At 47.1% G+C, this 13,860-nt stretch overlaps 1 pseudogene; it reads left to right on the top strand.

Moving 5' to 3' along the window:
• LOC139245785 (zinc finger protein 585A-like) overlaps window positions 1-13,860 on the top strand; it is a 423,809-nt pseudogene that overhangs the window by 322,784 nt on the left and 87,165 nt on the right.

Raw genomic sequence — 13,860 nt, 5'->3', positions numbered from 1 at the left:
GCGGAAAGCACTGTTCTCACCGCGCCCAGTCGCAAACTCTCTTGCACCCCATTTCGTGAGCTGGGGGCAGTAACACGAGATGTAAAGTAGCAAAATTTCACTCCCTCTCCCTTTAAACAGGCACAGAGACACTGCACATTTAAACAGGCACAGGGACACTGCACCTTTAAACAGGCACAGGGACACTGCAAATTTAAACAGGCACAGAGACTCTGCAAATTTAAACAGGCACAGAGACACTGCACCTTTAAACAGGCACAGAGACACTGCACCTTTAAACAGGCACAGGGACACTTCCCATTTAAACAGGCACAGAGACACTGCACCTTTAAACAGGCACAGGGATACTGCACCTTTAAACAGGCACAGGGATACTGCACCTTTAAACAGGCACAGAGACACTGCACCTTTAAACAGGCAGTGACACCTTCAAAGCCGCCTTGAAAAAGTGTAACATCCCCACCGACACTTGGGAATTCCTGGCCTAAGACCACCCGAAGTGAAGGAAAGCATCCGGGAAGGCGCTGAACAGCTCGAGTCTCTTCACCGGGAGCAAGCTGAAGCCAAGCACCGACAGCGGAAGGAGCGCACGACAACCCAGGCTCCCCATCCACCCGTTCCTTCAACCACCTTCTACCTCACCTGTGACAGAGACTGTAATTCCTGCATTGGACTCTTCAGTCACCTGAGAACTCATAGAAACATAGAAAATAGGTGCAGGAGCAGGTCATTTGGCCCTTCGAGCCTGCACCACCATTCAATATGATCATGGCTGACCATGCAACTTCAGTACCCCATTCCTGCTTTCTCTCCATACACCCTGATCCCTTTAACCGTAAGGGCCACATCGAACTCCCTTTTGAATATGTCCAACGAACTGGACTCGACAACTTTCTGTGGCAGAGAATTCCACAGGTTCACAACTCTCTGGGTGAAAAAGTTTCTCCTCATCTTGGTCCTATATCCTTAGACTGTGACACCTGGTTCTGGACTTCCCCAACATCGGGAATATTTATCCTGCATCTAACCTGTCCAATCACGTCAGAATTTTATACATTTCTATGAGATCCCCTCTCATTCTTCTAAATTCCAGTGAATATAAGCCTAGCCGATTCAGTCTTTCCTCATATGTCAGTCCTGCCATCCCGGGAATCAGTCTGGTGAACCTTCGCTGCACTCCCTCAATAGCAAGCACATCCTTCCTCAGATTAGGAGACCAAAACTGCACACAATACTCAAGGTGTGATCTCAGCAAGGCCCTGTATAACTGCAGCAAGACCTCCCTGCTCCTATACTCAAATCCCCTCGCTATGAAGGCCAGCATGCCATTTGCTTTCTTTACTGCCTGCTGTACCTGCATGCCTACCTCAATGACTGATGTACCATGACACCCAGGTCTCGTTGCACCTCCCCTTTTACTAATCTGTCACCATTCAGATAATCTGCCTTCCTGTTTTTTGCCACCAAAGTGGATAACCTCACACTTATCCACATTATACTGCATTTGCCCACTCACCTAACCTGTCCAAGTCACCCTGCAGCTTCTTAGCATCCTCCTCGCAGCTCGCACTGTCACCCAGCTTAGTGTCATCTGCAAACTTGGAGATATTACATTCAATTCCTTCGTCTAAATCATGAATGTATATTGTAAATAGTTGGGGTCCCAGCACTGAGCCCTGCAGCACTCCACTATTCACTGCCTGCCATTCTGAAAAGGACCCGTTTATCCCGACTCTCTGTTTCCTGTCTGCCAACCAGTTCTCTCCACGTCAGTACATTACCCCCAATACCACGTGCTTTAATTTTGTACACCAATTTCTTTTGTGGGACCTTGTCAAAAGCCTTTTGAAAGTCCAAATACACCACATCCACTGGTTCTCCCTTGTCCACTTTACCAGTTACATCCTCAAAAAACTCTCGATTTGTCAAGCATGATTTCCCTTTCATAAATCCATGCTGACTTGGACCGATCCTGTCACTGCTTTCCAAATGCGCTGCTATTACATCTTTAATAATTGATTCCAACATCTTCGCCACTACCGATGTCAGGCTCTGAGAGAAACTGGTGAGTGTAGAACTGAACCCAGCCAGAGTCAGCACCTTCAGGGGAGGAGAGGGAGGGGAACCAGTGAGTGTAGAACTGAACCCAGCCAGAGTCAGCACCTTCAGGAGAGGAGAGGGAGGGGAAACAGTGAGTGTCGAACTGAACCCAGCCAGAGTCAGCACCTTCAGGGGAGGGAGAGGGAGGGGAACCAGTGAGTGTAGAACTGAACCCAGCCAGAGTCAGCACCTTCAGGGGAGGGAGAGGGAGGGGAACCAGTGAATGTAGAACTGAACCCAGCCAGTATTAATGGTGAAAACTGGGAGTGGAGGAGAAACAGTCTAGAAATGTGCGATGGTTTTGGATTTCAGCACAGCAGGAGGGATAATGTGTGGGACAGGGATTTACAGCTTTGGAAGAACAAGAGAGGAAAGTATGTTCCATGGAAACTCGGGGCCAAGTTTCGACCGACCCGTAGAATGGCGCACCTCCGAGAGGTCCGCCGACTTTCTAGAAGGAAAAGTGCACCTAATACTTATCTCGGGATTCTCCACGATGATCAGGCCTGCTTTGGACTGGGTGCAGCGCAGCAGAAGCAGTGGGGGGTGGAGCTACAGCCCTTCGCCGAAAAAGTGCCGGCAGCTGCGCGCGTGCGCAGTGGAGTCTGCGCACATGCGCAGTAGTTCCTGGCCCTCCCAGCGCATCGTGGCTCCAGGTGACCCTATCCCTGGCCAAGTGGCCTGCCTGCCTCACCGTCCCTCGCCTCGCTGCTGCCTAAATCCGAGCCTCGCCTCGCCGCTGCCCAACCTCGGGCCTCACCTCGCCACCACTGCTCTTACCTCAAGGCCTCCTCGCCGGCCCGCCTAAACACCTCCTCCACGATGGGGCCGCCTGACTACCTCCTCGGCAGCGGACCCCACCGGACCACCTCCTCGACAGCGGGGCACACCCGAGCTCTTCCCCTTGAAAATGTAATCAGGCAGGCAGGCAGGGCTGAGTGTGGGCCGTGTGCTGCTGGAGGGCTCCCGGTGCTCCCCAACGCATCGGCAGTAGGTGAGGTCGGAACTTATAATTTTTTATTTATTGATTTATTGATTTTTTTAATTTATTGATTGATTTATTGATCATTTATTATTGATGATGGTTCTTTATTTTTCAAAGAGAAATGTTTAATGCTTTGGAAAATCCTCTAACTTCGCTTCCCCCTCCCCTTAACTCTGGCTACCTGCGCCCGATTGCTAAAGTGTCCGCAAGGTTTTTCTGAGCATATCAAAGTGGACATTTACTCAGGCCTAAGTTAGTTTGGAGTAACTTATCGCTGTCTAAACTTACTTAAATAGCCAAAACAGGCGCAAGTAGCTGGAAACGCCCCCTTTTGGGAAAAAAAAAACTCAACTAACCCGACTGAAACTGGAGCTAACTAAATGGGGAGAATTGCGATTTCTAGAATACTCCAAAAAAAAAACTAGTTGTTCCAAAAAAATAGGAGCAACTCCTGTCGAAACTTGGTCCCGAGATTGTCTATTCTGAATTTCTGTCTTGTACTGACAGTGATGAGTTTTATTATCTCCTTTTACAGAATATTAGGAGAGATTTTCAGACGGGAAGCACAAACCAAACATCACGTCAAGATCTGACGGAGTCAATCGATTCTTCAGGACCTGAATATCATCGGCCTTTGAAAGTGGAAGGAGAATTGTTTGCCTGTTCTGCCTGTGGGAAAAGATTTCAAACATCAGTGTGACTGGAAAGGCAACGAGACACACACACCCGAGTGAGTGTTCCAGTGCACTGCCTGTGGATAGAGCTTTAACCAGTTACACAACCTAAAAAAACATCGCACCATTCACCGCGCGGAGAAACTGTAAACGTGTTGTGTGCGTGGGCGAGGCTTCAACTGATCATCCAACCATGGAGAGTCACAAGGACACCCGCACCATGGAGAAACCGTGGAAATGTGGTGACTGTGGAAAGGTATTCAGATCACCATCTGAGCTGGAAATTCATCGACGCAATCACACTGGGGAGAGGCCATTCACCTGCCCCGTGTGTGGGAAGGGATTCACTGGGTCATCCGACCTGCTGACACACCAGAGAGTTCACACTGGGGAGAGGCCATTCACCTGCTCCGTGTGTGGGAAGGGATTCACTCAGTCATCCAACCTTGTAGTTCACCAGCGAGTTCACACCGGGGAGAGGCCATTCACCTGCTCCGTGTGTGGGAAGGGATTCACTCGGTCATCCAACCTTGTAGCTCACCAGCGAGATCACACTGGGGAGAGGCCGTTCACCTGCTCTGAGTGTGGGAAGGGTTTCACTGATTCATCCCACCTGCTGATACATCAGCGAGTTCACACTGGGGAGAGGCCGTTCACCTGCTCAGAGTGTGGGAATGGATTCACTACATCATCCACCCTGCTGACACACCAGCGAGTTCACACTGGGGAGAGGCCGTTCACCTGCTCTGAGTGTGGGAAGGGATTCACTCAGTTATCCCACCTACAGTCACACCAGCGAGTTCAGACTGGGGAGAGGCCGTTCACCTGCTTTGAGTGTGGGAAGGGATTCACTGATTCATCCACCTTGCGGAGACACCAGCGAGTTCACACCGGGGAGAGGCCGTTCACCTGCTCTGAGTGTGGGAAGGGATTCACTCATTCATCCCACCTGCTGAGACACCAGCGAGTTCACACTGGGGAGAGGCCATTCACCTGTTCTGAGTGTGGGAAGGGATTCACTACATCATCCACCCTGTTGAAACACCAACGAGTTCACACTGGGGAGAGGCCGTTCACCTGCTCTGAGTGTGGGAAGGGATTCAGTCAGTCATCCAACCTGCTGAGACACCAGCGAGTTCACAAGTGACTGCAGGGGTTGGAATCTGCTGTTATTGCTGTTGTTAATCACATCCTGACTGAACCATGTTCATTCTGACAGTTGGAGTTTGTTTCTGATGATAACCCTATAACTGGACTGGACTTTAGTATTCTGGATATATTGCTGATTGTGTTTTCGGGGCTGCAGTGTCCATTTAAGAGACGCTGTGTGTTATCTTTCCCCTTAATTCAGCGACTCTCAACAGAAATTCAGTTTGGAATAAAATTATGAACTTTTACTTTAATTCTAAACTGATCTTTGGTACAAAATCTACAATAGTGTGTGAAAGTTTCTACTGAATAAAATCTCCAAATAGAAAGAGCTTGCTGACAATTCTTACTGACTTGCACATTACACACAGTGGCCCCTCCATTATCCACCAGAAAGAAGGGAAATGGGAATTAGTGGGAAATCCGTGTCCCCAAATGTTGCCCCTCCCGTCTGGTGCAGCAATCACCTCGGCACGGGAATGGAGACAATCCAGACCAAAACTGCACGCAGTACTCCAGGTGTGGTCTTACCAACGCCCTGTACAGCTGTAGCAGGACTTCCCTACTTTTATACTCTAACCCCCTTGCAATAAAGGGCAGCATTCCATTTGCCTTCCTGATTAATTGCTGTACCTGCATGAAAACTTATTGAGTTTCATGTACAAGAACCCCCAGATCCCTCTGCACCACAGCATTTTGTAATAGTCCCCATTTAAATAATAATTTGCTTTTTTATTTTTGCTACCAAAGGGGATAACCTGACATTTTACCACATTATAGTCCACCTGCCAGATTTTTGGCAGCTCATTAAGCCTATCTATATCCCTTTGTAGATTATTTGTGTCCTCCTTCCAACTTGCTTTCTCACCCATCTTTGTATCATCAGCAAATTTGGCTACGTTACACTCGGTCCCTTCATCCAAGTAACTAATATAAATTGTAAATAGTTGAGGCCCCAGCACTGATACCTGCGGCACCCCACTAGTTACTGATTGCCAACCAATGACCCATTTATCCTGACTCTCTGTTCTCTGTTAGTTAGCCAATCCTCTATCCATGCTGATATATTACCCCCAACCCTGTGAACTTTTACCTTGTGCCGTAACCTTTTATGTGGCACCTTGTCAAATGCCTTCTGGAAGTCGAAATGCACCTGATCCACTGATTCCCTTTTATCCACCCTATTCATTACATCCTCAAAGAATTACATCAGATTTGTCAAACATGACTTCCCCTTCATAAATCGATGCTGACTCTGCTTGACCGAATTTTGTTTTTCCAAATGTCCTGCTACTGCTTCTTTAATAATGGACTTCAACATTTTCCCAACCACAGATGTTAGGCTAACTAGTTTCCTGCTTTTTGTCTGCCTCCTTTTTTAAATAGGGGCATTACATTTGCAGTTTTCCAATCTGCTGGGACCTACCCAGAATCGAGGGAATTTTGGTAAATTACAACCAGCGCATCCACTATCCCTGCCGGTACTTCTCTTGAGACACGAGGATGCAAGTCACTCCGCTGCCCTTGCCTCATAACCCTGCAAATCTTTCCAACTCAAATATTTATCTCTTTTGAAAGTAACGTGAATCTGCTTCCATCACCCTTACAGGCAGTGCATTCCAGGCCATAACATCTGGCTGCTTAATTTTTACCCCTCGTGTAGCATCTGGTTCATTTGCCAATCACCTTAAATGGGTGTCCTCTGGTTACCGAGCCTTCTGACACTGAAAATTGTTTCTCCTTATTAAGAGAGTTGGTGGGCTGGAGGAGGTTACAGAGATAGTGAGGGGCGAAGCCTTGGTGGAATTTGGACAAGAGGAGTATTTTAAAGGTTGAGGCCACCAGCTGTCTCTCCCAGTGCAGAATGTGACTCACTGGTAACAGGAAAGATTTTTATTTAACGACTAAAGATGCATAATGAGGGAAAATCAATCTCTGTACCTTTAACTAACAGCAACATGACCCCCGACACAGTAAATTATTTCTCATTATAGAAGCATAGAAATTTACAGCAAGGGAGGAGGTCATTTAGGCCCATCGTGTCTGCGCAGGCCGACAGAGCTATCCAGTCTAATTCCACTTTCCAGCTCTTAGTCCGTAGCCTTGTAGGTTATAGTACTTCAAGTACACATCCAAGTATTTTTTAAATGTGGTGAGAGTTTCTGCCTCTACCAACCTTTCAGGCAGTGAGTACCAGACCCCACACCACCCTCTAGGTGAAGAAATTTCCCATTAAATCCCCTCTAATCCTCCTACCAATTACTTTAAATCTATGCCCCCTGGTTGTTGACCCCTCTGCGAACGGAAATAGGTCCTTCCTATTCACTCTATCTCGGCCCCTCTCAATTTTATACACCTCAATAGGTTCTCCCTTCAGCCTCCTCTGTTCCAAAGAAAACAAACCTATTAAGAGGGTTGCTGGGCTGGAGGAGGTTACAGAGATAGGCAGGAGTGAAGCTTTGGAGGGATTTCAACAAGTGGAGAAGTATTTTAAAGACTGAAGCCGCCAGCTATTCCTCCAGCACAGAATGTGACTCACTGCCAATAGGAAGGATGTTACTTTAACTACTACGACTGCATAATGAGGGGAAATCAATCTCTGTCCCTTTAAGTAACAGTGACATGGTAAGAGGGAAATGAATGATCTTTTCAACATCTATTCCACTTGGCACTGAAGTGTCTGGAACTCATAATAGGAACTCTAGGGAAACAAGATATTGACAAATGTTAAACTGTTATGTTGAGAAAACAAACCTCGATTTAACTGTTAAAAGATAAATTCTTTAAGAGGGCTTCATACTGACTCACCTGACAGCCTGACTCAGGCTCCAACCCTCAAGCACCTCGATTGGTTGCAGAACACGCTGCTGCCTTGGCCCACCTGTCATGGCCTACTCCTGCACCTATTTTCTATGTTTCTATAGCAGGAATGGGGTACTGAAGTTGCATGTTCAGCCATGAATGCGTTGAGTGGCGGTGCAGGCTCGAAGGGCCGAATGGCCTACTCCTGCACCTATTTTCTATGTCATGTATGCAACCCCAGGCAACCTGTATAATTCTGCCATCAGAGGGCTTACCTGTTGGAGTCCCAAGGGATCCCAGCATCCCTTGGGAGCGCTGTATATAAGCAAGCCTCCCACGCTGTACCAGCATTCTGGATGGAGTCTGCATAAAGGAGCTAAGGTCACACTTATTCATTGTCTACAGTACTCAGTTGCATTACTTTATTATGAGCATAACAATTGGCGATGAGATAACGAACAACCACGCTTAAATGAAGAGAACAGTTGGTATCCTGGAGAAATTCTCAGAAGGGGATGATTGGGGGGCCTTCGTGGAGCGAATGGACCAATGCTTTGTAGTCAACGAGCTGGAAGGGGATGAGAACACTGCCAAACGAAGGGCGATCCTCCTCACCGTCTGCGGGGCAACAACCTATGTGGCCTCATGAAGAATCTTCTCGCTCCGATGGAACCAACAACCAAATCCTATGAAGAACTGTGTACGCTGGTCCGAAAGCACCTAAATCTGAAGGATTGCGTTCTGATGGCAAGGTATCGATTCTACACGTGTCAGCAGTCTGAAGGCCAGGAAGTGATGAGCTATGTCGCCGAACTAAGGCGCCTTGCAGGACATTGCAAATTCGATGGATTCCTTGAGCAAATGCGAAAATATTTTTTTGTGCTTGACATTGGCCATGAGGTTATCCTTCGCAAACTGTTGACTGTTGAAACACCGAATCTGAGCAAAGCCACTCACTCACCTACTCACTCCCATTCACCCACATTCACTCACTCACTCCAACTCACTTACTCACTCACTTACCCACCCACCCACTCACTCACTCACTCACTCACTCACTCACTCACTCACTCACTCACTCACTCACTCACTCACTCACTCACTCACTCACTCACCCATCCACTCACTCCACTCACTCACCCACACTCACCAAATCACTCACTCGCTCACTCTCCCACTCATCACTCACTCACTCACTCCAATGTTGGGGATATCCAGAACAGGGGACACAGTCTAAGGATAAGGGGTAGGCCATTTAGGACTGAGATGAGGAGAAACTTCTTCACTCAGAGAATTGTTAACCTGTGGAATTCCCTACCGCAGAGAGTTGTTGATGCCAGTGCATTGGATATATTCAAGAGGGAGTTAGATATGGTCCTTACAGCTAAAGGGATCAAGGGGTATGGAGAGAAAGCAGGAAAGGGATAGTGAGGGAATGATCAGCCATGATCTTATTGAATGGTGGTGCAGGCTCGAAGGGCCGAATGGCCTACTCTTGCCCTATTTTCTATGTTTCTATGATAGCCCAGGCATTTATGTCCACCAGCGATAACACCAAACAAATTTTGCAGCATAAAGAGGTTTCGGCAAGTACTGTTCACAAAGTAACATCGTTTTCAGGCAGAACGTAAAAGCCGGCAGCTGCACGACCTCAGATGACCTAGAGACCACCATCAACCATTAATTCGAGGCAGTTAACACCTTGTTGGCGCTGTGGAGGTGATCATCGAGCCCATCAATGCCGCTTCAAACACTATGTGTGCAAAAGCTGTGGAACAATGGGACACCTCCAGCGAATGTGCAGATGAGTTGCAAAACCTGCAAACCATCACATTGCAGAGGAGAACAGATCCATGGCGGATCAGGCTGAACTAGAGACTCGAACCAAGGAGGCAGAAGTGTGCAGGGTACACACTTTCACCACGAAATGCCCACCGATCATGCTAAAAGTTTAACTGGATCGAATTCCAGTATCCATGGAACTGGACAAGGGTGCGAGGCAGTCTATCATGAGCAAAAAGGCCTTCGACATGCTGTGGTGCAACAAGGCACACAGGCCCAAGATTAGCTCCATTCATACCAAGGTAACAACTTACACTAAAGAGCTGATCCCTGTAATTGACAGCGCAGCAGTAAAAGTCTCCTATGATGGAGCAGTGCACGAACTCCCAGTATGGATTGTACCACGAGATAGCCTCACACTGTTCAGCAGAAGCTGGCTGGGAAAAATCTGTTGGAATTGGGACAGTATCCGAGCACTCTCGTCCATCGACCTCGTGCCCAGGTTCTGAGCAAGTTCCCGTCATTGTTTCAGCCAGGCATCGGAAGTTTCTCGGGGTCACAGGTACAGATCCACTTGGTTCCTGGTACATACAAGGCATGGGCGGTACTATATATGATGCGAGAGAAAGTGGAAATTGAGCTGGACAGGCTGCAGTGAGAAGGCATCATCGCACCGATGGAGTTCAATGAGTGGGCCAGTCCTATTGTTCCAGTTCTCAAAGGTGATGGCACGGTCAGAATTTGTGGGGACTATAAAGTAATGAGTACCTGTTTTTGCTACAGGACCAGTACCCACTACCTAAGGCAGACGACCTATTTGCGACTCTGGCTGGAGGAAAGACATTCACTAAGTTGAACCTTGGCTTACATGACGCAGGAGCTGGTGGAATCTTCGAAAGGCCTCACCTGCATCAACACGCACAAAGATTCATCTACAATAGGTGCCCATTTGGGATTTGATTGGCTGTGGCAATTTTCCAAAGGAACATGGAGAGTCTGCTACAGTCGGTTCTGCACACCGTTGTTTTCCAGGACAACATACTGATCACAGGTCGGGACACCATCGAACACTTGCAGAACCTGGAAGAGGTTCTAAGTCAGCTAGATCGCATGGGACTCAGGTTGAAATGCGTGAAGTGTGTTTTCCTGGCACCAGAGGTCGAGTTCTTAGGGAGAAGAACCACGGCAGATGGCATCAGACCAACCGACACCAAGACAGAAGAGCCATCAAGAACGCGCCGAGACCACAGAACGTGACAGAGCTGAGGTCGTTCTGGGGACTCCTCAACTATTTTGGTCATTTCCTACCCGGTTTACACACCTTGCTAGAACCTCTACATGTGCTACGCAAGGGAGACAACTGGATATGGGGGAAATCACAAGAGGCTGCTTTTGAGAAAGCCAGAAATCTGTTATGTTCCAACAAACTGCTTGTCTTGTATAACCCATGTAAACGTTTAGTGCTAGCTTGCGATGTGTCTTCATACGGGATCCGATGTGTGTTACAACAAGCTAACAAATCGGGAACATTGCCACCAGTCGCATATGCATCCAGGAGCTTGTCCAAGGCCAAAAGGGCCTATAGCATGATTGAAAAAGAAGCTCTGGCATGCGTTTACAGGGTGAAAAAAATGCACCAGTATCTCATGTTTGGTCTCATGTTTGAGCTGGAAACTGACCATAAGCCACTCATATCGCTATTCTCAGAGAGCAAAGGGATTAATACCAATGCCTCTGCCCGCATCCAAACATGGGCGCTCACGCTGGCTGCATACAACTATGTAATCCACCACAGACCAGGCAGAGAAATGTGCTGATGCTCTCAGTTGGCTACCATTGCCCACCACCGGGGTAGAAATGGCACAGCCTGCAGACTTGCTCTTGGTGATGGATGCATTTGCAAACGAAAAGACACCCGTTCCAGCCCGCCAGATCAGGACCTAAACCAGCCAGGATCCTATACTATCCCTTGTAAAAAACTGTATCCTTCATGGGAGCTGGTCCAGCTTCCCAGCGGAAATGCATGAAAAAATCAAGCAGTTCCAGCGGCGGAAAGACGAAATGTCCATACAGGTGCACTTTCATTTGTGGGGTAATCTCGTGGTTTTGCCCAAGAATCATAGAAACATAGAAATTAGATGCAGGAGCAGGCCAAACGGAAGATCAACAAGATCATGGCTGATCATTCAACCTCAGTACCCCTTTCCTGCTTTCTCTCCATACCCCTTGATCCCTTTGGCCGTAAGGTCCATATTTAACTCCTTTTTGAATATATCTAACGAACTGGACTCAACAACTTTCTGCGGTAGAGAATTCCACAGGTTCACAATTCTCTGAGTGAAGAAGTTTCTCCTCATCTCGGTCCTAAATTGCTTACCCCTTATTCTTAGAATGTGACCCCTGGTTCTAGAACTCTCCAGCAACGGGAACATTCTTCCTGCCTCGAACCTGTCCAGTCCCATCAGAATTTTATATGTTTCCATGAGACTCCCTCTCATTCTTCTAAACTCCAGTGGATACAAGCCCAGTTGATCCAGTCCCTCCTCATATGTCAGTCCTGCCATCCCGGGAATCAGTCTGGTGAACCTTTGCTGCACTCCCTCAATAACAAGAACGTCCTTCCTCAGATTTGGAGACCAAAACTAACACAATATTGCAGGTGTGGCCTCAGCAAGGCCCTGTACAACTGCAGTAAGACCTCCCTGCTCCTATACTCAAAGCCTCTAGCTATGAAGGCCAACATGCCATTTGCTGCCTTCACTGCCTGCTGTACCTGCATGCCAAACTTCAATGACTGATGTACCATGACACCCATTTCTCATTGCACCTCCCCTTTTCCTAATCTGTCACCATTCAGATAATATTCCGCCTTCCTGTTTTTGCCACCAAAGTGGATAACCCCACATTTATCCACATTATACTGCATCTGCCATGCATTTGCCCACTCACCTAACGTGTCCAAGTCACCCTGCAGTTTCTTAGCATCCTCCTCATAGCTCACACCGCCACCCAGCTTAGTGTCATCTGCAAACTTGGCGATATTATACTCAATTCCCTCATCTAAATCATTGATGTATATTGTAAATAGCTGGGGTTCCAGCACAGAGCCCTGCGGCACTCCACTAGTCACTGGACCCGTTTATTCCGACTCTCTGCTTCCTGTCTGCCAATGAGTTCTCTATCCAGGTCAATACATTAAACCCAATTCCATGTGCTTTAATTTTGCACACTAATTTCTTGTGTGGGACCTTGGCAAAAGCCTTTTGAAAGTTCAAATACACCACATCCACTGTGTCCACTCTACTAGTTACATCCTCAAAAAATTCTAGAAGATTTGTCAAGCATGATTTCCCTTTCATAAATCCACGCTGACTTGGACCGATCCTGTCACTGCTTTCCAAATGTGCTGCTATTTCATCTTTAATAATTGATTCCAACATTTTCCCCACCACCGATGTCAGGCTAACCAGTCTATAATTCCCTGTTTTCTCTCTCCCTCCTTTTTTAAAAAGTGGTGTTACTTAGCTACCGTCCAGTCCACAGAAACTGATCCAAAGACAATAGAATGTTGGGAAATGATCACCAATGCATCCACTATTTCTCGGGCCTTAAGTACTCTGGGATGCAGCTTATCAGCCCCTTGAGATTTATTGGCCTTCAATCCCATCAATTTCCCGAACACAATTTCCTGACTAATAAGGATTTCCTTCAGTTCCTCCTTTTTGCTAGACCCTCGAATCCCTAGTATTTCCGGGAGGTTATTTGTGTCTTCCTTAGTGAAGGCAGAACCAAAGTATTTGTTCAATTGGTCTGCCATTTCTTTGTTTCCCTTATAAATTCACCAGATTCTGTCTGCAAAGGACCAACGTTGGTCTTCACTAATCTTTTTCTCTTCACATATCTATAAAAGCTTTTGCAGTCAGTTTAAATGTTCTCTGCAAGCTTCCTCTCATACTTTATTTTCCCCTCCTAATTAGACCCTTTGACCTCCTCTGCTGCATTCTAAATTTCTCCCAGTCCTCAGATTTGCTGCTTTTTCTGGCCAATTTATATGCCTCTTCCTTGGATTTAACACTATCCCTAATTTCCCTTGTTAGCCACGGTTGAGCTACCTTCCCCTTTTTATTTTTACTCCAGACAGGGATGTACAATTGTTGAAATTCATCCATGTAATCTATAAATGTCTGCCATTGCCTATCCAATGTCAACCCTTTAAGTATTATTTGCCAGTCTATCCTAGCCGATTCACGTCTCATACCATTGAAGTTACCTTTCATAGAAAAAATACATAGAAACATAGAAAATAGGTGCAGGAGTAGGCCATTCGGCCCTTCTAGCCTGCACCGCCATTCAATGAGTTCATGGCTG

Source organism: Pristiophorus japonicus, unplaced genomic scaffold (assembly GCF_044704955.1).
Source record: "Pristiophorus japonicus isolate sPriJap1 unplaced genomic scaffold, sPriJap1.hap1 HAP1_SCAFFOLD_236, whole genome shotgun sequence".
Taxonomy (NCBI): Eukaryota; Metazoa; Chordata; class Chondrichthyes; family Pristiophoridae; genus Pristiophorus; species Pristiophorus japonicus.
This window is presented reverse-complemented; position numbering and strand designations above follow the sequence as displayed.